The sequence below is a fragment of the Helianthus annuus genome, chromosome 12, assembly GCF_002127325.2.
Source record: "Helianthus annuus cultivar XRQ/B chromosome 12, HanXRQr2.0-SUNRISE, whole genome shotgun sequence".
In the NCBI taxonomy this organism is placed as follows: domain Eukaryota; kingdom Viridiplantae; phylum Streptophyta; class Magnoliopsida; order Asterales; family Asteraceae; genus Helianthus; species Helianthus annuus.
In genome coordinates, this window is record NC_035444.2 from 137,321,389 (window position 1) to 137,348,922 (window position 27,534).

Sequence of the window (27,534 nt, forward strand, 5' to 3'; positions counted from 1 at the left end):
TTTGATGAAGAAAACGAGGATGAGCCTGATGGTCCACGAGGACCACAACGGAGGTACATGAGGCCACACAGGGAGATTAATGCAGAAGTGGCAGGTTTTGTGAAACAAAGACAGGTACCGATGTATAGAAACTTTACCCGCGGGCAACAGGCGACTTATGATAATGTCTCGGCATGCATAGGCGAGGGTAGAGAATATAATAGGAGGAGAGAGGTTTGGGAAGAGACGCAAGGGGTGTACTCGCAAGAGCAGTGGGCTTCCCAAGCATCCTTTCGAGAAAGGATGGAGAAACAAATGGAGGAACAACGGTCACAAATGGAACGCTTACTACAAGTGCAAGAGGAAGATAGGGCCCAAAGACGGGCATGGGAGGAAAAAGAGGCAAGGCGTCAAAATGAAGCAAGAGAATTGGAACGACGCCACTGGAGTGCCTTGTATGTCTCTCACCAAATGGCTATTAATAATGCCAAGGTGCTCCACGATCAGGAGCGACACCAAAGAGACTATCAAGCCGGTCTCCCATATGCCAAACACTCGGGATGGACCGATTACCACGACCTTCCCCACCCACAAGGCCCATCCGATCCGACCCCTCACTGGCCCGAAGCGGTAGGCTCCAGCTTTATCCCGATTCCTTACCAAGCACCACCTCAAGGGGAGCAGAGTCCACTCGATAACTATAGGGAGATGTTTGAGGCCCTCACTGGTTATCAATACCAGCCAAACCCGCCAGTTGATCCCAACGAGCGATATCAGCGGTAGAGGTATGGTATGTTTTGTGTTGTTGTTGTTGTTGTTGTATACTTTGGTTCTTTATTTCTTTTTCGTTATTATTTACTTTTTGTCTAGTTAAATGAACGTTGTGGGTGTGTTCCCTATATAACCCTCACGAGACCTCTCGTCCTCCCAAGCTATTGGGGGGTTTAAAAGGGCTTGTTTCATGAGCTAAATGCAACCGTGATTCCTACGAAAGTGAGTTAGGCTTGTTGTTGTTGTAACTTATTTTCCACATAAATCAAAGTGAAATAACGTATAGCTTGGTAAAGTTTTCATAAAAAGTGGTAGAACTAGGTAACTAACAAATTTTGATGGTTGTGAGAAGCATGCTTCTACACAAGGGTCAAGATTTGTAGGTACATTGAGTTCGTGGGAATACCGCTTTCTTGAAGAGAAGAAGAGCACACGAGGAATGAGCTCGAAAATCAGGTGCATACGTTTCTTTTTTACTTTTGATTTTTTAGTTAGCAAATAAGTGGATTGTAAATTGTATACTATTCTTCCGGGGTGAAATTTTGGGGAAGTTAGTCGTGTCACATCCCTTGTGTGCTTTGAAAAACTCTACTTCTTACACATTGAGGACAATGTTTACCTCAAGTGTGGGGATGGGGGAGTAGTAAAAGTTTTAGATTTTGACCCGTTCATTTAAACACTACACATTGAGGACAATGTTTACCTCAAGTGTGGGGATGGGGGAAAATTTCAAAAAATTTTCAAAAATATCTTGTTTCAAAAGCGATCTTAAAAGCACAAGTAACTAAGTCAACGAGGGATGTCACAACCCATTTGGTCTTTTGTCATGGTCAAGTTCAAATTAATAGCATGGCGTGTATTTAGTGGGTGGTTATTTGGGAATAATTCGCCTAAGGAACTAGCATTTGATGCATATCACATATCATACCCTTATACGTGAGGTTTTGAGCCACTTTTATATCATAGATTTACATTTACATGTTTCTTTGTTTGAGTGGACCATTAGTCGCGTATTGTAGAACTTGCAACTTTTGATATGTTTGAGACCATAGACCGAATACAAGCACGATAATGATTAAGGCATTAGGTAAACTTTTTCCTTTTACACCATTTTTATATCCTTGCCCAAAAATCATCCCCTAGTAGCCAACTTTGAGCCTAAACCTTTCGTTTGACAACCCACTTAGCCCATAACCATAAGCCTTTTCTTTTTAAACCCGTGTGATGAAAATTCGATTATAGGAGTTTAAGTTTGTATAGTTGTGATTTATTTGTATGTGTAAAAAAATCAGAAAATGTTGCGAAAAAGAATAGAAAATCATTGAGAAAAGAACAAAAATATGTGTTTCTAGTTGTTGAATAAAAGGCGAAAATCATTGCTTTGTAGTTGATGTTTATAGTTTACTTGAGTTTAGAATAGTTGCGTTGTAATAAAAATTGAATTTTCATCACCTTAGCCACTTTAAAATATCCAACTTCCTACCTTTAGCCTAGCCCCGTTACAACCCTTACAAAGACCTTATGACTTGTGCTTAGTATTCGTGATCGGTGGTGGAGAATGATTGAGTTGCAAGCCTATGCGGGTACGTGTTCTAATCGGTTTTGAGCGATTAATGATTGAGGTGCTAATACATTATACGCATTAGCCAAATTATAAGCCAAGTGGAGAGAACATTGTGAGGGATATGCATGACTTGTTAGTTTTACGGGCGGGTTAATCTTGGATAACCATTATTATATGTGATTATTCACTTGACCGGTAAATATGTGGAAATTATAAAGAATGTGAACTTTTGTATGACAATAGACCTTAACCTTTGTCTCGGGAATGGGAAGTGTATTCGTTGTTCAACCCACGTGAAAGTGAAAAACAGATTTGCTTGAGGGCAAGCAAAAGTCAAGTGTGGGGATGTGATACGTGGTTGAAAACCGGTGCTCGTAATTGTTTAAATTTATGTTTTTATATGAGTTTTAATCTTGAATGGCCTACTTTTAATTAGACTTGTGGTTATACAGGTTTAACGAAGTTTAAGGAGCTTTTCGGGAGCTTTACGGGTCACCGGGTTGAAAACCGGAGCACCAGGTCGCGTTACGGATCAACCGGGAGTGCAAGAAGCAAAAATTGGAGAAGTAGAGTTGGACAAGCCGTCGGCGACGGGTATAGGTCCATCCCCGACGGGCTCAGGAAAACCCCGTATGCCAAAAATTCCCATAACCAGTCATTTAACCCGTCGGACGAAAACCCCATCAGGAGAACCCGTCGGCGACGGGGTCAGGCCCGTCGGCGACGGGCATCAGATTTTTCAAACGCGAATTTTGGACTTTTGGGGTTAAAGCTCGATCTTTATTGGTTCTTGGGCATTGAACTCGGGAGTTACACAATTTTTTGAAGTTGGAAAACACATCTTGGAGCCAAGACTAATCACGATTCACCTACCATTCCATCTCAATTTCCATCTATCATTCCTACATCACCCGAATCAAGATCATCATCATCAACCATTCCTAATCGCCAATTCATCCACAAACCCTAATCCTTCTACCATCATCATCTTCCACCAAACATCATCATTCACCATACTCAAAGCTTCAAGATGTTCAATTTCGAGTTCCAATCATCCGGTGATCAAGCTTCTTCAACCATGAGCGGCTAATCATCTCGGTTTCACCCCGGTGTAGGTAGTTGTTAATTTTAGGGTTTCGAATTGTTCTTGTTTCAACTTAGTGACAATTTGTGTTTGATTTTTGAAACCTTTGGTAATAGTGTTACATTTGTTGCGAATTCGTAAATTGTCGAACGATGTTAAAAGTTATGACTTTGCGAAATGGTGATATGTAATTGTGCATTGTCGTGGTTAGGATTTACTTGTGTTGATTACAAAGTGTATTCTTGTCCGTTCTTCGGGACGTTGATAGTTATTAGCACCTAAGTCATGGTACACTATATCCGCTAATCATATGCATTTGAGTTGAATCTAAAACTTGTAGAAATCCTAGGTTAGCAATTACCGAAACCGGGTGTGATTCCTTTTTCTTATTATTGTTCTAGTAACCAATTTTCTCGTAATCATTAATCATTAGTTGTTAATCAATTTAATCAATTCACTTAGTCTAAACTCACATCTCTCAATTAAACAAAAACATAAAGATATTCTAGCAAGCTTCATAAATCGTGACATTTGTTTAATTCAATCGAATCCACACATAAACCACATACTCTTCGTGGTTCGACCCCTTGCTACCAGTAACACATAGTTAAGGGTAATTTGGGCTTATAAATATTATCTTTGACCGGAGCGCGACACTCCGATCAGTTTTATCAAATATATGAGAACCCATTCGACCCGACCGAATGGATGGGAACGGATCCCGCGTATGCTTTCACCACAGGGAAATCAAGGGATGCTAGTTTTGGCGGGAAAATGAGGAATAGAGCCTCTAGATGGTGGACACGTGTCCCCTAATTAAGGCTTTTATTAGGTTGTATAGATAAGTAAACATCAGCAAGCCATACAATTATTTTTCCTTGTTCCACATATAATTTTTTAAGTCACTTAAAATATGTATGGCATAAGCGTTTTCAAGTAGGTTATGTAACAAAAGCATGATGTTTTTAAACATGTGTACCCAGTACACCAGAGCTGCCTATTTCCGTCCCTATTTAAAGCTCATGACTTTGTTTAAAACAAAATAGACAACTAAATCTATGTTTGTTCCCATGACATAAAAACCAATCATTTCGTATTTGTGACTTGCCGATAGTACTTATGTAAAATAAAAAAAAACGCAGAATCCATATGTTATGTTTATGATCATCTACCGGAGATACCTGGTAAATAATGCCTTTTCTCATGTTACTTCGAAAAGGCCTTTTCTAAAACATAAAAACATATTAAAGACTAACCAGGGTAGTTAATACCATCTAAAAACCTTAAATGTTAAAGTAAAACCCATTAGTACAAAGCATGCAACATATTTTTATACCCTAAATAAAATTAGCAAAAGAAACACAAAGTTACGGATTTCATGTAACTTATTTTATTAAGAAGTGAACATCAGCAAGCCATATAGGTATTTTTCCATGTTCCATGCAACCATCCATCATAGTACTTAGGTAAAATAAAAACGAATTAGAAAAGAATATTATGTTTCACGTAAACCCATCTAATATGTTTTTTAAGTGGTGCTTTTAGACCAAACATATTTCGACTCGTTAGATAACCTGCCCGACTCGCCTAAAGAGGATGAAATATAAGTTAGTGAATTCACACAGGAATCTAATATAGCGGGTGTTGGGATTAGGGATGAGCAAATGGTACTGGTTACCGGTACCAAATTTCCCGAGTACATTTTTGGTACCGATTCGGTACCAACTTTTGACATTTTCGGCACCGGTTCGGTACCGGTCTGGTACGATACTGGTTTTTACACTAAAATACCAGTACCGTATTGTCACACCCCAATATTTCCACGTATTACCGGTGGGCCCGGTGGGGAGTATCGTGACGTAGTTGATATCATCATAGACAATTTATCACAGTTTAATACACAGCGGAAATCGAAAGATAAAATATTACAAACCGAATAAAAGTAATATCAATTATTACAAAACGGTTGTAAGAGATCCACAGGCAGATCAGAAGTATAAAAGAAACATTGTTCAACAGATCTTTAAGTGATAAGGTTTGCAAGACTCTTATTTATTCACTCAGGAGTAGCCAGCCTATTCCGCCTAGTACCTGCACTTTAGCCTTTTGGAAAATACGTCAGTTTATGTCACACCCCGAAATATCAGAGCTTGGCGTGACTGGACCGGTATCTTCATTGCACAGCGGAAGCAAATAAGCTAAGACTTCTAGAAAAAGAACGCCGCTAAGTACTCGAAATCCCGTGGGTTCTCCTATACCAACCGTTCCGTAGTTTTGAAAAATGCAACCTGAGAAAGAGCATGCGAAAAAGTCAACATAAAGTTGAGCGAGTTCATGGTTTGTTTTAAAAAGATTTAAAACAAATTTTTTTGATAACCGGTTTAAAAGTTGTTGAGAAAATATAGAAAATTCATTTTCTCGGCATGATATATGAAAGTTGTGAGTCTAGCCCACGAGAGTCTTTGTAAGCAGGACTAACACGTCCTCTTATTTGTACATAAGTTGAAAGCGTTGTCAAAGTTTGTAAATACATGTAATATGAGTTTGCGTCAAATGAATATTAAAAACATTTGAAAGTTTTAGTGTTGTAAGTTGGTAAGAAAAGCGTCTATGAACATGTTGATCATTAATGTTTCGCGAGGACATTAATATATGCGACGACATAGGAGGTACTCAACCCGCGTAGGCAATTTTTAGTGTCGAATCACCTCGACTGGGACACAACAGCACTCTAAGTGGTCACCCATGGACCGTGAGTGGGGCTCGCCCGTACCCATTAGATCTAACCTTTGTTCCTTGGTCCTCAAAAGGATTAATGGCACCTCAGTTACAGCCTATGTTCACATGATCTAAGAGTTCATTCCATAACTTAATCATACCTAAGTTTGACATGTATTTCCCCCTGAAAGTTGTAAACCGAAACGTTGAAAGAAAAGGGGGACATGATCTCACTGAGTTGTCTCGTTTTTCGCACGCAGGCCAACCCAGTTCTGTTGTAGTAACTAGGACATTCCGTCACTAGTCATGAAAATCATGCACGTTTTGTAAAACCGGTATGTTTAGTATAAACCTTTTGTAAACCTTTCGAGTTCGTTGAAATTCATTTGCAACATGGTTTCTAAATATGTGTTTTCGTTCATCAAAATAGTGTTTGCTTTTGCAAAAACTTGCATGCCTTTCCACCCCCGAAAACATTTATAAAAAAAATGTAAAACAGTAAAAAGTGGGGGTTATGAACTCACCTAGGATTAACCGTGATAGTGCTACCCACCAAGGCTCGAACTTGGACTAACCGACTTCCTTGTGCCCTATCTATAAGTAAAGGGCACCTTAAGTTCGAATACTAATAACACTAGTTAGCAAACTAGTTATTATGAGAGTGTATTCAACTACTTGAACTTGTATTGAAACAATACGCCTCTCAAGCGATTCTAACTCGAACCGATGGTGATATTAGCTTACTTTCGTAAAAGTACAAATATGTGTATATTTGGGTTTATTTATATCGAATATATAAATTTTAGTATAATGTCTAAAATCTTTGTGAATTATGTAGTTGTGTGAAATCAACCCTTGGTAATTAAATCAAAACGTATAACTCGCCTCTTAGAAATGGGTAAATATGTAACTTATATATTTATTTTTTAGAAGTATATTTATTATTGTTAAACCGTGCAACTTCCGTTGTAATATCATTTATCAAAAATCTAAGTATCCAAAGATGGTAAAACGTTGTCTTTTTCTTATAGAGTATACATATATAAATCGAGTATGTACACGTTTTAAATCCGAACAAAACTCATCGTTTAATTGCTAAAAAACTTGGATATGCGTCCCATTTGACGCTTAATAATAATTATGCATTTATCTTGAAGAAACATAGTTACTCTAATAAAAACGTTTCACTTATCGGATAGAATGAAATATATATATATATATATATATATATATATATATTACTTTATAGAATTTCGACAGAGTTTCACTTGTTTTTGTACAAACCCGACAACCCAAGTTGTCTCTACTTTCTCAAAAATCAATCATCCAATCAAACATTTCAATGTACAAAAACTTATAACACTTTTAGAATTCGGCGTGTTACAAGTTTCGTTGATAAATTTAACATATTTATATGTAGTTTGATAGATTGCAATGCACTAATTATATTCATTTTTTTTTTGTCAAACTATTGATCGAGTCGGCTAATAATCACCTGTCGGTTCGGTTTGGTTCGTTACGCGAGCATTATTTATTTTTAATAAATAGATAAATAAATACTTTATACAAAACTAATCAAACCGAAGCACGAGCTCACGTTTATACTTCACCGAACGTCTCGTGCACAACCAGTAGAAGTTGTCTCAGTATACTTGCGCTCCAGATCTGACCGTTGACCACGTTGACTAGCTTTGACCCGAAATAACCTGCATATTTCGTGACCTCAGATGCTCAAAAAAAAAAACAACAAGACTGAACCGAAAAAAAAAACGTAACAATCGTCACCATCACCGCCGTTGCCGGTCACAGCTGCGTCACCGCCACCACTTCAGCCGTTAAGCATCATCATCGTCACCAATCATCAGAAATACCAACGAATCAGGTTAAAATAAAAATAAATATATAAATGTACGAATACACCTGAAAAGATAACCCACCGATTATGTCGAAAGTGAGTCACCGGAAAAACCATATCGGAGCTCATGTGTTGTTTCAGGTGTGCAATCTTCACACTCCAGCCATTTTTGTTGCAAATCCGAGTCGCCGGAGCGGGGGGGGGGGTGCCTCGTCGGAAAAACCACCGGAAAGGGGAGTTGTCGGCGTCTGTTTGAGAGGGAAAAGATGGTGGTTTAGGGGTATCGTTGCTGGAAACAACCACCGCCGCTCTAGGCGGCGTCGCTGCTGGTTTGCTCCGCCGTGTCTCTCTCCCGAACTCTTTCTCTCTCTTGCATCATCTCTCTCTCTCCACCTCTCCGTACCGTCGCCGTGTGTGTGAGGGTTCACCGGAAGCCGGCCGGCACCTCCAACCCCGACGCCAGAACAGATGACGGTGATGATGAGGGGAGGGGGTCGGCTGCTAATTTAAAAGAAAGAAAGATGTTTTGGAAATTTGGTGTAAAGGATCAGCTTTCATCAGAAGATTTAAACTTAAATCATGTAGTATGCTTAGGGTTCTTCATGGAGGAGATGACTTCTCTGTGTTTGTATGTGTCTGGTGTTGAGTTTGAGAGAAAAAGGGATAAAAAGATAAGGTATGCGGCTGAACAATGAGAATGATTTAGGGTATCACTTGTTATTTATACTAGAGTTAGTTTAGTGGGTTTTGGGCTTGGGCCCAAGGCCCACAAGCCCAATCCCCGTGTTTAGGTGGCCCGATACATCTACGAAGCCCATTTTCGAACACGATCGTTGAAAAATGTCGTAGAATATTATTTTAGGGTCGAATGCGCTTATAATTTACGTTGTAAGTCATTAATAGGCGCGTATGCTCGACAGTCGCGTTAAATCCCATAAACCAAGTAGTTCGTCGTTTTTAAATCCGTTCTCGATCTGTTGTCAACTGCGAGCATTAGAATTCGAAAGCGAAGCTAAATATATCAAAATATTTCAGTTTTCAAGTTAATACACGTGTCGGATGCTTTCGTTTCGTTGTCGGTGCGTTCTTACTATCGCGTTTTTCGTTCATGGTCGCGTTTTGTGACATTCGAAAGCGCAATGAATCCGTAAAACCAAGTTCATATGTAAATATCATATGTATAAAATTTGTATTTATCGGCGTTGTTAGTATTTTGTACGGTATCAGTTTGTTTCCATTTAATATTTAGCAGATTTTTCCACAGAGTATCATTCGCGTAATGTAAAGTCGAATAGGCGTTCCTAGGCATTCCAATAGCCTAATTAAGTTAATTTGTGCCTTAAATACCATTTATCATCGCCTTAAACGTTTGTTAATCGCGTAATTAGGAGCCGCTAATTACCGGTTGTCACATTCTCCCCCTGTTGCAGAAATTTCGTCCTCGAAATTTAGTCTATGTTATCTCCTCAGGGTTGTGTTATTCCTAGGTAAGTCCCGATAATACCAATGTGAATGACGGTGTAATCGAACCAAAACTTGTTCAGATTACGTGATTGCAAGAACATCTTGCATCAATATGAACCCGATGGTTTAACTGATTTTGTTCTAGAAATCGATGTCAAGTGAACGAGATGTTGTGATACTATCACCAATGTGACTAGGTTTACCGGGATCAACAAAAGAGGAAATTCAACCAGTGGAATTCCAAATGAACGTTTGCTAACTGCAAATCATTTTTTGAAACAATAGAATTTACTACCAACGGAATCTAACGTTGGTTGTTGTATAAGTGAAACTCGAATTCAACAAACTCAAATAAGTAGAATCATAAAAATGATTTGTCAACTATTGAACCAATAAATGAATAAGATAAAATCAACGTGTTGTCATTGTTGAGTTGCAAGGATACACCGAAATGAAATACAACCGAACCTGGTGTATCATCATCTTAATACATAGTTGCATTAAGACTATTTAAATGATGAATCAAACGAAGAGTATACATAGTTTCGCATGAGACGGCTGATCGTGATTAGCACAAGCTTCAAGTTTATATTGACGCCACAAGGTGTCGTAGTGAATGAAACAATTCAATAATAGCGGTGACCGAACAAGTATCACCTGTGTTTTGCGTGAAACACTCGATTATGATTAGCCCAAGCTACAAGTTTATACCGACACCACAAGGTGTCGTAGTAATTGAAATAATTCAATAATAGCGCTGATCAAACAAATATCACCGTGTTTGAAATCAGATGAAGGCTCAACGAAGTAAATTTGAAAATTTGTTCCAAACAAATCTTATAGGATTTCCAACTGAAAATGAAACAACAAATAAATAATGTGTTCAATCGACAATGAAAGAGCAATGAATATCACAAAATGTTCGATCGATGCTGAAAGAACCGTTAAGAGATACACCGAAATATGACATAAATTGGTGTACCATTATCTTAACACACGATTGTGTTAAGATTGCTTTAATATGATAATCAACAAAGCGGATTTAATATCAAAAAAAACAAATAAATAAATAATTAAATCCTTACATGATGTGAGCACGAGATTAGCGCAAGCTTCAAACTTGTGAAAGACGCCACCACAAGGTGATCGTGATCAAAGAAACGATTCAATAAAGTCAAAGACCGAACAAGCATGTTATAGTTCAAACCAATGAAGTGCTTATTGGGATTAAGTTGGATATGATGGCCTCAATCCATCATATGGAACCCTGAATTGAATGTATATTACGAGCAAGTTCAAACGATTGAACTTGGTTTAAAACAGTCCAACAATGGATACATGTATCAACCAGAAGATTTCGAAATGGTTACAACGAAAACCATGTATGTGGCTTGAAAAGAAAAGAGTTTCAACGAGTTTCGTTGACTCGATATCAAAGAGTCAACATTATGCAATAATGTGGTTTATCTAGATCACAATGAAAGGAGTGAGTATAGAGAAATAATATTTGAACTTGATAATGCAACAATTTCAAGTGAAGCCACATGCGTAACAAACGCAGGTGTAACATATGAATTCGTCAAGAATGAAGCAAATGAGTATTCGCTATTATGAAAGAAAATTTTCGTGATGCAATGATCATTAGGGGGGAGTAGAAATACGAAAATCTACTCACTATATGCAAAAGTCAGAATTTCCACAAAAGAAACTTATGGACTTTACCTGGAATTTCGCGTGATAACCGTTTGTTAGTTGACCTTACCATGGAATGTCGAACATAGCGTAATCACCATAAATGAAATAGGGGGAATGCGAAGACGTGTGACTTCTTTTGCAGCGCCAACAATTGTGAGTCTCTTCAGACTAAGTATCGACTGTTGTGAAATTTTCTCCCGCTGACGAGATTAGCATCATTGTTGTCGTGTCCATTTGTGTTTTCCCGGAGGCCTTGCCTCGAAAGTCGTGTGTGATATACTTCGACGTCCGCTGACGTATAGTTTAAGCTTCATGTGCACTCGCGCACTAGCGTTTTTTTTTCACGTAGATTACCTGCTAGGGTAAATAAAATAGCACAGACGATAAAATATAATAGCGTTTGCCCGAGTTGTTAGTCATGGTTTCTAAGTGAGGACCTTTAATGAGTTTCGACGTAAGCTTTACAAAAGTCCTAAATGCATGTTATCAAAAATCTCAAGGTTTTGCTTATTGTATGTAATTGTTTCGTGTACTGTGTATCGACACAACATTTGTGCTTGTTTAAAATCAAAATTGTTTGACTCATTGTTTTCGGCAACGGTTCGAACCCATATTCGAGTCCTAGGCGTTCTGTATGTGTTCAAGTCTTAATAATCCAAGTCCCCAGAGGATAGTGAGGTTAGAGCCTAGGTATCTCTACAGAAACCTAATTCGCTGAAACCTATAGCTCTGATACCAATCTGTCACACCCCGAAATATCAGAGCTTGGCGTGACTGGACCGGTATCTTCATTGCACAGCGGAAGCAAATAAGCTAAGACTTCTAGAAAAAGAACGCCGCTAAGTACTCGAAATCCCGTGGGTTCTCCTATACCAACCGTTCCGTAGTTTTGAAAAATGCAACCTGAGAAAGAGCATGCGAAAAAGTCAACATAAAGTTGAGCGAGTTCATGGTTTGTTTTAAAAAGATTTAAAACAAATTTTTTTGATAACCGGTTTAAAAGTTGTTGAGAAAATATAGAAAATTCATTTTCTCGGCATGATATATGAAAGTTGTGAGTCTAGCCCACGAGAGTCTTTGTAAGCAGGACTAACACGTCCTCTTATTTGTACATAAGTTGAAAGCGTTGTCAAAGTTTGTAAATACATGTAATATGAGTTTGCGTCAAATGAATATTAAAAACATTTGAAAGTTTTAGTGTTGTAAGTTGGTATGAAAAGCGTCTATGAACATGTTGATCATTAATGTTTCGCGAGGACATTAATATATGCGACGACATAGGAGGTACTCAACCCGCGTAGGCAATTTTTAGTGTCGAATCACCTCGACTGGGACACAACAGCACTCTAAGTGGTCACCCATGGACCGTGAGTGGGGCTCGCCCGTACCCATTAGATCTAACCTTTGTTCCTTGGTCCTCAAAAGGATTAATGGCACCTCAGTTACAGCCTATGTTCACATGATCTAAGAGTTCATTCCATAACTTAATCATACCTAAGTTTGACATGTATTTCCCCCTGAAAGTTGTAAACCGAAACGTTGAAAGAAAAGGGGGACATGATCTCACTGAGTTGTCTCGTTTTTCGCACGCAGGCCAACCCAGTTCTGTTGTAGTAACTAGGACATTCCGTCACTAGTCATGAAAATCATGCACGTTTTGTAAAACCGGTATGTTTAGTATAAACCTTTTGTAAACCTTTCGAGTTCGTTGAAATTCATTTGCAACATGGTTTCTAAATATGTGTTTTCGTTCATCAAAATAGTGTTTGCTTTTGCAAAAACTTGCATGCCTTTCCACCCCCGAAAACATTTATAAAAAAAATGTAAAACAGTAAAAAGTGGGGGTTATGAACTCACCTAGGATTAACCGTGATAGTGCTACCCACCAAGGCTCGAACTTGGACTAACCGACTTCCTTGTGCCCTATCTATAAGTAAAGGGCACCTTAAGTTCGAATACTAATAACACTAGTTAGCAAACTAGTTATTATGAGAGTGTATTCAACTACTTGAACTTGTATTGAAACAATACGCCTCTCAAGCGATTCTAACTCGAACCGATGGTGATATTAGCTTACTTTCGTAAAAGTACAAATATGTGTATATTTGGGTTTATTTATATCGAATATATAAATTTTAGTATAATGTCTAAAATCTTTGTGAATTATGTAGTTGTGTGAAATCAACCCTTGGTAATTAAATCAAAACGTATAACTCGCCTCTTAGAAATGGGTAAATATGTAACTTATATATTTATTTTTTAGAAGTATATTTATTATTGTTAAACCGTGCAACTTCCGTTGTAATATCATTTATCAAAAATCTAAGTATCCAAAGATGGTAAAACGTTGTCTTTTTCTTATAGAGTATACATATATAAATCGAGTATGTACGCGTTTTAAATCCGAACAAAACTCATCGTTTAATTGCTAAAAAACTTGGATATGCGTCCCATTTGACGCTTAATAATAATTATGCATTTATCTTGAAGAAACATAGTTACTCTAATAAAAACGTTTCACTTATCTGATAGAATGAAATATATATATATATATATATATATTTTTTACTTTATAGAATTTCGACAGAGTTTCACTTGTTTTTGTACAAACCCGACAACCCAAGTTGTCTCTACTTTCTCAAAAATCAATCATCCAATCAAACATTTCAATGTACAAAAACTTATAACACTTTTAGAATTCGGCGTGTTACAAGTTTCGTTGATAAATTTAACATATTTATATGTAGTTTGATAGATTGCAATGCACTAATTATATTCATTTTTTTTTTGTCAAACTATTGATCGAGTCGGCTAATAATCACCTGTCGGTTCGGTTTGGTTCGTTACGCGAGCATTATTTATTTTTAATAAATAGATAAATAAATACTTTATACAAAACTAATCAAACCGAAGCACGAGCTCACGTTTATACTTCACCGAACGTCTCGTGCACAACCAGTAGAAGTTGTCTCAGTATACTTGCGCTCCAGATCTGACCGTTGACCACGTTGACTAGCTTTGACCCGAAATAACCTGCATATTTCGTGACCTCAGATGCTCAAAAAAAAAAAACAACAAGACTGAACCGAAAAAAAAAACGTAACAATCGTCACCATCACCGCCGTTGCCGGTCACAGCTGCGTCACCGCCACCACTTCAGCCGTTAAGCATCATCATCGTCACCAATCATCAGAAATACCAACGAATCAGGTTAAAATAAAAATAAATATATAAATGTACGAATACACCTGAAAAGATAACCCACCGATTATGTCGAAAGTGAGTCACCGGAAAAACCATATCGGAGCTCATGTGTTGTTTCAGGTGTGCAATCTTCACACTCCAGCCATTTTTGTTGCAAATCCGAGTCGCCGGAGCGGGGGGGGTTGCCTCGTCGGAAAAACCACCGGAAAGGGGAGTTGTCGGCGTCTGTTTGAGAGGGAAAAGATGGTGGTTTAGGGGTATCGTTGCTGGAAACAACCACCGCCGCTCTAGGCGGCGTCGCTGCTGGTTTGCTCCGCCGTGTCTCTCTCCCGAACTCTTTCTCTCTCTTGCATCATCTCTCTCTCTCCGCCTCTCCGTACCGTCGCCGTGTGTGTGAGGGTTCACCGGAAGCCGGCCGGCACCTCCAACCCCGACGCCAGAACAGATGACGGTGATGATGAGGGGAGGGGGTCGGCTGCTAATATAAAAGAAAGAAAGATGTTTTGGAAATTTGGTGTAAAGGATCAGCTTTCATCAGAAGATTTAAACTTAAATCATGTAGTATGCTTAGGGTTCTTCATGGAGGAGATGACTTCTCTGTGTTTGTATGTGTCTGGTGTTGAGTTTGAGAGAAAAAGGGATAAAAAGATAAGGTATGCGGCTGAACAATGAGAATGATTTAGGGTATCACTTGTTATTTATACTAGAGTTAGTTTAGTGGGTTTTGGGCTTGGGCCCAAGGCCCACAAGCCCAATCCCCGTGTTTAGGTGGCCCGATACATCTACGAAGCCCATTTTCGAACACGATCGTTGAAAAATGTCGTAGAATATTATTTTAGGGTCGAATGCGCTTATAATTTACGTTGTAAGTCATTAATAGGCGCGTATGCTCGACAGTCGCGTTAAATCCCATAAACCAAGTAGTTCGTCGTTTTTAAATCCGTTCTCGATCTGTTGTCAACTGCGAGCATTAGAATTCGAAAGCGAAGCTAAATATATCAAAATATTTCAGTTTTCAAGTTAATACACGTGTCGGATGCTTTCGTTTCGTTGTCGGTGCGTTCTTACTATCGCGTTTTTCGTTCATGGTCGCGTTTTGTGACATTCGAAAGCGCAATGAATCCGTAAAACCAAGTTCATATGTAAATATCATATGTATAAAATTTGTATTTATCGGCGTTGTTAGTATTTTGTACGGTATCAGTTTGTTTCCATTTAATATTTAGCAGATTTTTCCACAGAGTATCATTCGCGTAATGTAAAGTCGAATAGGCGTTCCTAGGCATTCCAATAGCCTAATTAAGTTAATTTGTGCCTTAAATACCATTTATCATCGCCTTAAACGTTTGTTAATCGCGTAATTAGGAGCCGCTAATTACCGGTTGTCACAGTTTACACTGGTAAATACAATTAACCGACTCGTTTTGAAAATGTTTAAGAAAATTTATTTGAATGCACATGGCACAAAACATCTTTTATAACTTGGGATAATTATTTATATATAAACTTGTAAAAGAATTACATGTTCGTCATACGTTCAGTAGCTCGGGCTGAATACCAGGTTAAAGATTAATAGACACACCACATAATATATCCCGCGGCGAGTTATTCTCGAACAGGCGGTTATATTATTTTTACATACGCATTGGCAGGTGTATGCCTACACCCCGTGCTTAAGTCGTGGCCATTTCAATGAATGAGCCGAGGATATCCAGGAATGGTCATTAACTCCCCAAAGGCTTAAAACAAACATAACAGTTTAAACGGGTCATCTCAATAAATTAACCTTCATATGATTAAAAATTCAATGCCCTACCAAGCGGTATTTTATATACCGTACCCCAAGCCCGTATAAGGGAAAATAAGTTAAAAGTATTTACCTGAGCAAGTATATATCTCAATCAGCGAGTGCAAGTATCTTTTACTGGTCTCCTAATCTAGAACAAAGGTTTTAATAACCTATTAGATTCCTAACAGGTCTTAATTAAGCCTAAACTTAGACCGGTTAGTTTTAAAGGAAGATATACGGTTCAAAACGCACGATTAAGCGAAGACCGGATTAGAATATGTTTTTGACCCGACAAGTTTCTATACTTGTATAATATGGGTAAACTAAACACATTCTGGATTTTGAGACAAAAATGATAAGGTTTGATCCGTTTCGGTCAATTTATGCAAACTAGTTACATAAACCGTACCGAACGCGAAAAATGCATAACGGGTAAACAAATGAGTCATGAACAGGTTTCCTAAGTTAATATGCCTTAAATATGTTGTGATATTAGTAGGATACCTTCCATTATGCCCAAAATGAATTTAAAATCAATTTATGCCACGTAAGGGTATTTTGGTCATTTTAAAGCTTATAAAAGAGATTAAATATAAATCTGAGTTTTAGGTCTGATATAATCAGTAAAAATATTTATTTTTATAAGTCATAACAGTAGGGTATTGCATATATGTGAAATTTATCTTTTATAACCAAACTATGCACCGTAGGGGCATTTTGGTAATTTCACATAAGCTTTAAAGGTCAATATTAGAATTCTGAGTTCAAAACTTTTGCTTACTGTTTAATTATAAAAATCTACTTAAAACATCAGTAGGTATTAAGTTTTATATGTTAAAAATAGTTTTAATCCATACTATGCGCTTAAAACGCGTAAAAGTCGGTTTTAAGCGATTTTCGGGTTATAATAAGAAATCTGAGTTTTTGATCGGTTTATAAAGTTCAAAATATTTAATTTATTATATAAAATCAGTAGCAAAAAGTTTGGTATCAATATGTTATGTAAAACTCATTTTATTCAAGAAAAGGGTATAACCGACAATTACCGAATTGAAGCAAGAACCCTATGTTAGGCTCAGCTTAAAAATAACTAAAAATCTTCAAAAATCCCAAAATATTATATTACATCAGTAGGTAAAAAGTTTGGTGTCAAGATTTGGGTTTAGATAAGATTTATGCTAATTATGCCGTTTAATTAATAAAAAGCTTCTTAATTACGATATTGAGCATAACTCCTAATCTAGACCTCAAACTGATGTCAAATTTTTAGGACACGTTTATAACTCAGTAGCAAAGGTTTTTGACCTCTCACATTTTCAAAAATCTCATTTTAAGGTCAAAAGGTCATAATGGTCAATATTTAGGCATATAACGGAAACATGCAATGAATCGGATAAACTAGGAACCAAGTTGTATAACCTCAGAGGGTTACACTAACCTATAACCTGGTCCTAATAGAGCTCTAAGGCATTTCTAAAATATGCTACATTGGGTCAGAACTGAAAGTCAAAGCAAAGGTCTACTTTTGCGACTTTCGGTTCCGAACCGAGCCTAAACTGAAAATTGTCGGGTTGAACATGCTTGGACATGTTTTTACATTAATTACCAAGTTATACAAGTGATAAAACGGGTTTCATAGCTTCTACATTGTTAATTATGTGTTTATTTGAAAATTAGCTTTCTGTTGACTTTTTACAATTAAGTTTGACTCGACAATTGACCTAGTTAGAGTGGAAATCAGAGGGTGCCCTTTTAAGGGTTTATTACCCACATAATTACCAACTCATAGCCACTTTCAATTCGAAAAATGACTGGACCATTAGTGATTAATCACTAAGTCAAACCTTAATTATGACAGTTTTGACTTTAGGCTATTAAACTAATAAAACACGAATTAGAAAGGTTAAGGAAGCTTACTGAAGTACTAAGCACGATTTAGAAGCTAATGGAATCTTGTTTGAGGTCCAGGGAGCTCCAGAATTCAGCTTAAATGATTTTTCCAAGTGCATGCAACAATGTTGCAACTAGAACTCTTTATATAGGACTTTAAATTGCATAAGATCCTTACAACAAAGTCTACACATGATCCCTGATGCATTACAAGTGTCCCTATGCATGAAAAACCGTTGGTGCAGCCTCTGGGATCGAAAACAGGCTTTGTAAGGCGGTGTAACAGGCTGAAACAGGCATCTGCCATGTTTTTAGTCGTTGGTGGTTCTCAGGCGGCCCGCGTAAGAGACCTGGGAGGTCTTACGCGGCCGGTATGGGTGCCCCCCTCCGGTTACAAAGTTTCAGAATTTGCATATTTGGTCCCTGGTCCTTCCAAACTTGATTTCAACTTGTTTTTATTACACTTTAACCCCCAAACTTGACTTTTAAGGACTCTAAGTCATAAACAAACTTCGTTAAGTCCCCAAGTTAGTTATACGATCACCGAAAAGTCCTAAATTTCAACATTGACGCTTTTAACCCTTTACTTACGAATGTTCGCATATCTTTCTCATACGATATCGAAACCTTGTGAAATTTTTATCACTTATTCTAGTGAGCATAATTAATCGTTACAAAGCTTCGGGTTCGTTAAAAGGTCACTCAGAGGTATAAATTAAACATGTTGACACATTTAACCCTTGTGGTTTGTAAACTTTCACTTTCTTCCACAAACGGTTTCATATAATTCATAATTCATTCGTTTAAGGGTATAAACATCGTGTATGGTTGTTGAAAGGTATATTTATCAAACGTTGACACTTTGAATCCTTTTATACATTCTTTGCTTGTCAACTTTAGTCCCTCATATTTAATCCATTACACGTTTAAAGCTCATGACACGTGTCTTCATTATATTGGTCGTGATTTTACGAGGTGTTACACGTACCAGTACTGGTACCGAACTGTACCGGGTATATTCGGTACCGGTACCCACTTTTGGGGATTTTGGGTACCGGTATCGGTTCGGTACTGAACGGGTACCATGCTCATCCCTAGTTGGGATGACCTTTTTATAACTATTTATGAATACAGATATATACGAAACAGAATAATGTGTTTTATGGGTCAGACCAACAATTACCCATTTGACCAGAACTCAATTTTGACTATAAATTACCTGTGAATGTTTAAACAACTGTGAAAAACTTCAATAACAATGTGTCTAATCATCATGCAATCAAATAAATTAAAGAGCAAACTAGTTTTACCTTTATCCAACAGCAAACATTCAAAAACAATAATATTCATTTGCTAAAAAGTGTTCCAATCCAGGTGAATCTGTCACACCCGTTCATTAGCGGAAGCGCGCGGTGTGAACTTGATTAGTTTTCATTGCATACGATATAAGTAAACATCTACATGATTAAAAACATCCGATGTTCATCCATTGACATACTAAAATATTACACATCATAAGTTGTTTAGGATACAAACCAACATAAGTTTTAAGTTTACAAAAGGACTAGTTGACATAAGATTAAAACATAAGGCTTTGCATCCTCTATCTCATTGAAGATGAGATATATGGACCAAACCCTCCAAAAAGGATGACATCGATGACTTGTAATCTAAAAGCTTCATAGTAAACACTAGCACCATGTCACACCCCGATCTCCACGTGTCACCGGTGGGCCCGGTGTGGGGTACAGTGACGTGGTTGGCATCGTCATAGACAAACAACACAATATAATAATGCACAGCGGAAGCAGAAATAGATTCATTTCAACTTTAATTAAAATGTAATAATAAATATCACAAGTAGTTGAAACGGATCCACAGGCGGATCAAATAAAATAAGATAAATTGTTCAACAGTTTATTTGTCGTCCGAGCTTGCGAGACTATAGTGGACGCTCTTAGGAAACAGCCAGCCTAGTTCGTTTAGTACCTGCACTTAACCTTTTGGGAAAAATACGTCAGTTTACACTGGTAAATACAAATCAACTGACTCATTTTGAAAATGATTGAAAATTGATTTAAATGCACAAGGCATAAATATTTTTATTAACTTGGGATAATTATGCAATCTAAACTTGTGAACGAATTACATGCTACTCGTACATTTGGTGGCCCGGGATCTGCTGTCCGGGCTAAAGATTAAATGACACACCACATTAAAGAGTTATACACGTCGGGTGTACGCCTACACCCCGTGCTCTGGTCGTGGCCATCTCGTAAGATAATGCCAAGGATATCCGGGACACGGTCAATAACCCCCCAAACTCTTAAAGTAAAACAAGACTGTTTAAACGAGTCGCACAAACTATTCAAGACTGGACACCCAAGGGCGCAGGATTTGGGCGCTCGATCAAGCGGTATTCTATATACCGTACCCCAAGCCCGTATAGGGAAAATAAGTCAAAATGTATTTACCTGAGCAAGTATGAATCACAATTGGTAAGTGTAGGTAGCTTTTACTGGGCCTCCTAATCTGAAACAAAGGTTTATAATAACCCATTAGATTCCTAACGGGTCTTTTATTTAAGCTTTAGCTTAGACCGGTTAGTTTTAAGGACGATACGGTACAAGCGCACGATTAAGCGAAAGACCGGATAGAATGTGATTTAGACCCGACAAGTTTGAATACTTGTATAATATGGGTATACTAAATACATTCTGGATTTTGAGATAAAAATGATAACGTTTGACCCGTTTCGGTCAATTTACGCAAACTAGTTACGTAAACCGAACCGAACGCTAAAAGGGCGTTACGGGTAGCCAAAAGAGTCAAATGCAAGTTCCCTGAGATAATATGCTTTAAATATGATATAATATCAGTAAGTTATGTTCTATTATGCCCCGAATGATTTTAAACTCAATTTACACCTCATAAGGGCATTTTGGTCATTTAAAAGATTATAAAAGAGTTAATTTGGAAATCTGAGTCTCGGGTCTGATTTATACAGTAAATATACTTCATTTAACATATTATAACAGTAGGGTATGACCCATATACAAAACTTATCATTTAAAATCAAACTATGCACCGTAGGGGTATTTTAGTAATTTCACAAGGGCTAAAAATGCCAAAACTGGAAATCTGAGTTCAAACATTTATACTTACTGTTATTATATGAAAATATACTAATTACATCAGTAGGTATGAATCTTATATGTTTAATATGAGTATAACGCTTACTATGCGTTAAAAACGCTTAAAATACGTTTTAGAGCCGTTTCCGGGTTTTCAAAAGAAAGCTGAGGTTTTTATATTTCCAGAATGCTCAAAATAATTTATTTACATATAAAATCAGTAGAAAAAGGTTTGGGGTCAAAAGAATATATAAAACTCATTTTATGGCTTAAACGGTCAAAACCGGCATTAACCGAATCGACTTAGCGATCTATGATACGTTCAGCCAAAAATTAAATAAAAATCATCAAAAATCCCAAAATATTATATAACATCAGTGGGTAAAAAGTTTTATATCAAAACGTGGCCTGAAATAGGTTATACGCGAAGTGCGCCGTTTATTAAACATAAAGATATAGTTTTACGCTATCGGCCATAACTCAAAATCTGGACCACCAACTGACCTCAAATTTTCGGTGCAAGTTTATAAATTAGTAATAAAGATTTCTACTCTTTCACTTTTCCAAAAATCACGTTTTACATCAAAAAGGGCAAAATAGTCAACTTTTAAGCATAATCGGAAACATGCATATGAATCGGCTAAGTATAGACTCGAGATATAAAAATTCCAGAGAGTTATACTAAAATAAAAATGGTCTAAAATAAGCTCTAATACAGATCTCATACATGCATGCACGGATCCGAATCGAGAGTCAACGAAAAAGTCGTTTTATAAGACTTTCGGTTCCAATCCGGGTTTATACTAAAGATTGTCGAGTTGATCATGGTACAACATATTCTTACATTCATTATAAAGCTATTTTTGATGATCAAACTGATTGCATGTCATCTACATTACCATTTATGCTATATTTCGCAAAAACGATTTCTGTTGACTTTTTAGAAACAACTTTGACTCGACAAATAGCATGCTTAGAGTGGGAATCAGAGAATACCCTTTTGAGGGTTTGTTTCCCACATAAATACCAACATATCAGTGGTTTCAATTTGAGAAATGACAGAGCCAAACTCGTTTAATCGAAAAGTCAAACTATATGATCAACGGTTTGACTTTTAACTAATAATCAAAGCAAAAACGAATTATAGACTGATATGAAAGCTTACAAAGGTCCTAATGAAGCTTAGTTAACACTAGGAGGCTGCCTTGTCGTTCAGAAATGCTCCAGAAGTGCCTTGAGAGTTCTTGCAAGTTGTGTGTTCTTGTTTACAAGCACAAGTGCTCAATAAAATGAAGTATGATCTGATTTATGGGGGAAATTCAGATGTTATAGAGAGCTCCCAGTAGCCTAGGCATGCAAGACCATCCATTGGTGCATTTAGGAGGTGGTATTAGCTGTTTCCCATTCAAAATTCGGACCCAAATAGCAATATTCGCGAAACTCTGCATCTGATAGGGGGTCGCGGCCCGCTTAGGCTTGTCCAGGCGGGTCGCCTGGCTTCTGCTGCTGTCAAACTTTGCCAAACATTGGCAGTTTTGGTCCCTGCTCTTGCACGCGATGCTTTGGCTACTTATTTTGACTCGTAAACCCCCAAACGTGGTTTCTAAGAACCTTGGGACATTTACCAACATGGTAATGTCCTCGGATAACTTTGCGCTCAACCGAAAAGTCATGAAATTCGACGTTGACGCTTTTAACCCCTCAAGTACGGTTTTGGCCATAACTTTCTCATACGATAACGAAACTTCACGAAATTTTTACCACATATTCTAGTGAGTATATTTTAGCATTACAAAGCTTCGGGTCTGCCAAAAGTTCACTCAGAGGTATAAATTCAACATGTTGACACTTTTGGCCCCTATAGTTTGTAATTCCTCACTTTTGTGCATTTTCCGCTTCGTATGATCCATGATCCATCCGTTTAAGGTTATAAACATTATGTAGGGTTATCATAGAGTCTATTTATCCATTGTTGACACTTTGGACCCTTACGTTCCATAGTTTTCACTGTTTGTCAACTTTAGTCCCTCTAAAGTATATTTTCACATACCGGAACCTTATGACACGTGTCAATACATTATTGGACGGAAATTTTCGAGGTGTTACACACCAAGATCCCATTAGTTTCCTGAAATACATATAAGTTTGAAAACATCAACAAAAGCTGAGCGAGTTCATGTGTTTTGAGTGAGCTCCAATTAAACCTTTAAACATGTGAGAGATCTTTCATAACAAACAGGTATGTATAGCGTCTATGAACAGATCATTAATGTTTTGCAAGGACATTAATATATGTGAAGACATAGGGAGTACCCAACTCGAGTGGGCTATTATAAGTGTCGAATCCCCTCGACTGTGTCGAATCCCCTCGACTGTGTCAAATCCCCTCGACTATGTCAAATCACCTTGATTGTTGTCGAATCACCTTGACTGTTGTCGAATCACCTCGACTAGGACACAAAAGCACTCTAAGTAGTCACAAATGGACCATGAGTGGGGCTCGGCCGTACCCGTTAGATCTAACCTTTGTCCATGTTTCTTATGAGAGTTATTGGCATTTCAGTTTCAGCCTATGCTCACATGATCTAATAGTTCATTTCATAGCCAAATCATACCATTGAAACATATGTAACATGTATTTCACCCCCGAGAGTTATAAATCCGAAAACAGTTAAGAGAACAGGGGGACATGAACTCACTGTTTTGCGTTCCTAAGAGAGAGATATTCTAGCAACGTGTTCCGTAAACGCGAGTCAACCTACAAGGGTTCTAACTCATTAGACACGTCGGTCTTTCCTAGACCTTGTACTCGTTGTTCATCTTGAACGTTTGTTATTTTCATTTCGTTTTTGGAACACTTGTGTAGTTTAATAATACGTTGGCATTTGTTCCTGGTGTACTTTGATTCGATACTTTATATTTGTTACACAAATATAAGTGTATATCTTTAATTGATAAAAGTGTTGAAAATATTTATTTTTAACGTCAAAATACGTTGTCGTATGTGTACGACATTAGTGAGAGAGTACACTTCAACAAGTGTATGTGAGTATATCATCATGTACTAGAGTCTTTTATACATATACATATACCGTATGTATACTTGTATTTTTGCGCTTTATACGTGTACGTATACCGTATTTATACGTGTACATATACTATATTATACGTGTAGGCAGTGTTGTAAAAGTCGGATTACTCGGCCGAGTACTCGGCGAGTACTCGGTCCTCGGACCCCCTCCGAGGCGACTTCCTCCTAGGCGGTCTCAATTAGTCGGCCTCGGGATTACTCGGGAGTACTCGGTGCCTAGTCGGCGCCTAGTCGGACATAGTCGGACGTAGTCGGCTTAGTCGGTCTAGGCGGTCAACGTGGTTTGTTGACTTTTAATCGGTCAAACTCGGTCAAAATCGGCCTACTCGGCCTTGTACTCGGACTACTCGGCCTTGTACTCAAACTAGTCGGACTTGTATTCAGAATATTTGAACTTTAAACATGTTTCATTTTAAATTATACTCAGTTGACATGAATTATGCTTATTTTAACACATAAATAATATATAACAATTAATTTTCTTTATATTTACCATGTCCGCGTACTCCCCGAGTACTCTCCGAGTACTCCGATTACTCCCAACTCCCCAGTCGGCCGACTAGGGACCGCCTAGCGACTTTTACAACACTGCGTGTAGGTATATCGTATTATACGCGTAGGTATACCGTATTATACGTATAGGTATACCGTATTTATAACGTACTTGTACAATATATATTTATAAAAATACACATGTGTTTTACTTTAGGCTTAGCCCACAATTTAGTGTTTTGGGCTTAATCCATATTTTATGGCATTTGGGCCTAGCCCAAGTCCTATAAGTTATTAGGCCTAGCCCATGTTAGTATTGTATGTGGGCTTTTATAAGTATTTTTTTTAATGAAATGGACCTTTGCCCATGTATTTAAGGTATTGGGCTTAGCCCAATATTTATGTTATCCTAAGCCCAAAATTTATTTTAAAAGCCCAAAGTTATATAATTTAGCCCAAGTATTTTTATACTTTTACAAGTGTATTTTGAGCGTATTTTACACGTATTACTATACTTGTATACTCACATGTATATGTACACTTAGTAATATCCATTTTATACTTTCCGGATTTTTATAAGTGTTAACATATATTTATATTTCTCTTGTCTATAAATATATATTATTTTTGAGAGTTTCGTCATAGTGCCAAGTATGTGTGTTTTTGTGTCGGAAGTGACAATATGTCATCCGTGGTGTGTGCACGCACCGTGTCGAGACACTAGAGTGATCGCTGCCGATGACGACGCGCTTCATTTGATAGAGCGTTTATTATATATTTTGTGTCGGTTCGAATATTTATATATATATTGTCATGTAAGTACATATGGTTATAATTTAAGTCGTCCGATGTCCGTTCGCCAGCTTATCCTTTGTCCGGTTGTTCGTTCGTGGTTGTGATATATGTGTGGTTTATATATATGTATTTGGTGTATTTTCAAGTATTCATGTATTGCTTTTGTGAAAGGTATTTATGCGTTTGGTTTGTATTTCCTATCACTAATACATACACATAATACACACGTATTATACACCAACTAAGATATTTAAATCGTATATATAATTTTCTCCAAAAATTATATTAATTGGTATGCTCATAATTTTCCCCATGTTTATTTAATAAAAATACCTTTTAGTGTTTAAATAAACTCTTGGATAGTTAATACTTAACCCTTGTCATTAGGGTTCGTCTAATCACGATTAAGGTCGTTAATCGCAATTAAGGTTATTAATCACGATTAACCACGCTAATCACCTCGTTAATCGCATTTTAATCGCGATTAAGATTTTAGAAAATTTCGCCATAATTTCCTTTAAACTATGGCGTTTTCCACGTTTTTAAAACGTATTTTAAGCATGCTTAAACCCCTTAATCACAATTAAACTCAAATCAAGTTTCAACCTACCAACTTTGCATGATTAAACTTACACATAAATATCTTTATGCTCCATGAACTTTACTTATATATTTTTAACCATACTTTTAATAAAGATTATAACACTTTTAGATCTTTTAACAAGATTATTTAAACCATCATTTTTTTACCCTACATATAACCTTGATATTTTATTTAAACAACTTGTTCAACTCACTTTTCAAGACTATTATAATTTAGATCATGGTTTTTAATCTTTAAGAAAAGTCACATTTGAAATAAATCATCTTTATGTTGTAGTAAAGTTCATGGCTCATAAGAATGATGATCTTGTTTAGATTTAAACATAAAAATGTTTAAATCTTTATTTTTGTTCTTAAACATGCAAGATCATATACATAAAAATCCTACTTTAGCAAGATCAACACATGTAAAGCATCATCTAGCACATAATCAACATAATCCACATAATATACATCACATTTAGTAGACTTTTATGGTGAGATTAGGACTTTTGAGTTTGATTTTCTTTATGTTCAAGATGATCAACTTGTACTTTCTTAAACTACATATCATAATAAGTTTAAAAAAAATGATAAAAGATGATCTTACAATTTTGCATAAGCTTAAGATGAATATTAGAGAAGATAATGAAGCTCCAAAGTGTCCCTAATGACTCTCCAAGTTTGAAAGCACCTCAAACCTTCTTGTATTGGTATTTTATAAGTAAAATGGAGTGTTTAGTTGTTAGAAAAAGAGGAAGTAGGGGTGTTTTGGGGCTGCCGATTATAAGAGGGGGAAAGAGAAGGATTTTTGGTGTGTTGGAAGTTAGGAGAAAATGAGGGAAAAGTGATGGTGATATATACTATAATTTCCCAAATCCCTTCTTGGTCAAATATATGATTTTCATTTTCACCATACTTCCATCATCATAAAAAAAAGTCTTGAATGATTTGAAATGTATGGTCGATCACATGGGAGGTGTGGTGGTTGTTTATATATATATATATATATATATATATATATATATATATATATATATATATATGTATATATATAAGTCACATATGTTAAATTAGGAGATATTTTGGTAATTAATTTAGTTATGGTAATTAGGGTGCTAATGATAGTTTGGGATTTTAAATAAAGTTAATTTTGTTTACTAATTTAATGGGTAAAGATTTTGGATGGTAAAAATACCACTAGTTCGCTCGTCGTTTCGATATCGGGTGTTATATAAAAGATACTATATAATACCGGGAGCTATGGTTTTATTTTACCATCGATGTTATGGCGTTTATTTAAGGCGTTTATGACGCCAAAATATCACTAACTAGTTCGCTAGCCTTTTAGTTTAGGAAATTGGATGGTAGGAATATAATTTATTCGCCTATCGGCTCGAACTTGGGCAATGTGTGAAAATTGCGGC

General features: G+C 36.9%; 2 long non-coding RNA genes across 13 annotated transcripts; both read right to left on the bottom strand.

Moving 5' to 3' along the window:
* Positions 1 to 5,306: 5,306 nt before the first annotated feature.
* On the bottom strand, positions 5,307 to 15,724 carry LOC110895709. Of its 12 annotated transcripts, XR_004875357.1 has the most exons (8): positions 14,244 to 15,718; positions 14,055 to 14,163; positions 12,988 to 13,057; positions 8,054 to 12,033; positions 7,902 to 7,942; positions 7,714 to 7,822; positions 6,641 to 6,710; positions 5,307 to 5,686 (listed from the first exon to the last, which is right to left on the bottom strand). It is a non-coding gene; the product is annotated as an uncharacterized LOC110895709 (long non-coding RNA). The 12 variants fall into 12 exon arrangements; XR_004875353.1 differs by having other exon boundaries at positions 7,714 to 12,033; positions 14,244 to 14,284; positions 14,396 to 15,724; XR_004875356.1 differs by having other exon boundaries at positions 7,714 to 7,942.
* Positions 15,725 to 23,254: 7,530 nt separating this feature from the next.
* Positions 23,255 to 26,995, bottom strand: LOC110897034. The gene is made up of 3 exons (XR_002568382.2): positions 26,718 to 26,995; positions 23,847 to 23,905; positions 23,255 to 23,275 (listed from the first exon to the last, which is right to left on the bottom strand). It is a non-coding gene; the product is annotated as an uncharacterized LOC110897034 (long non-coding RNA).
* Positions 26,996 to 27,534: the final 539 nt, after the last annotated feature.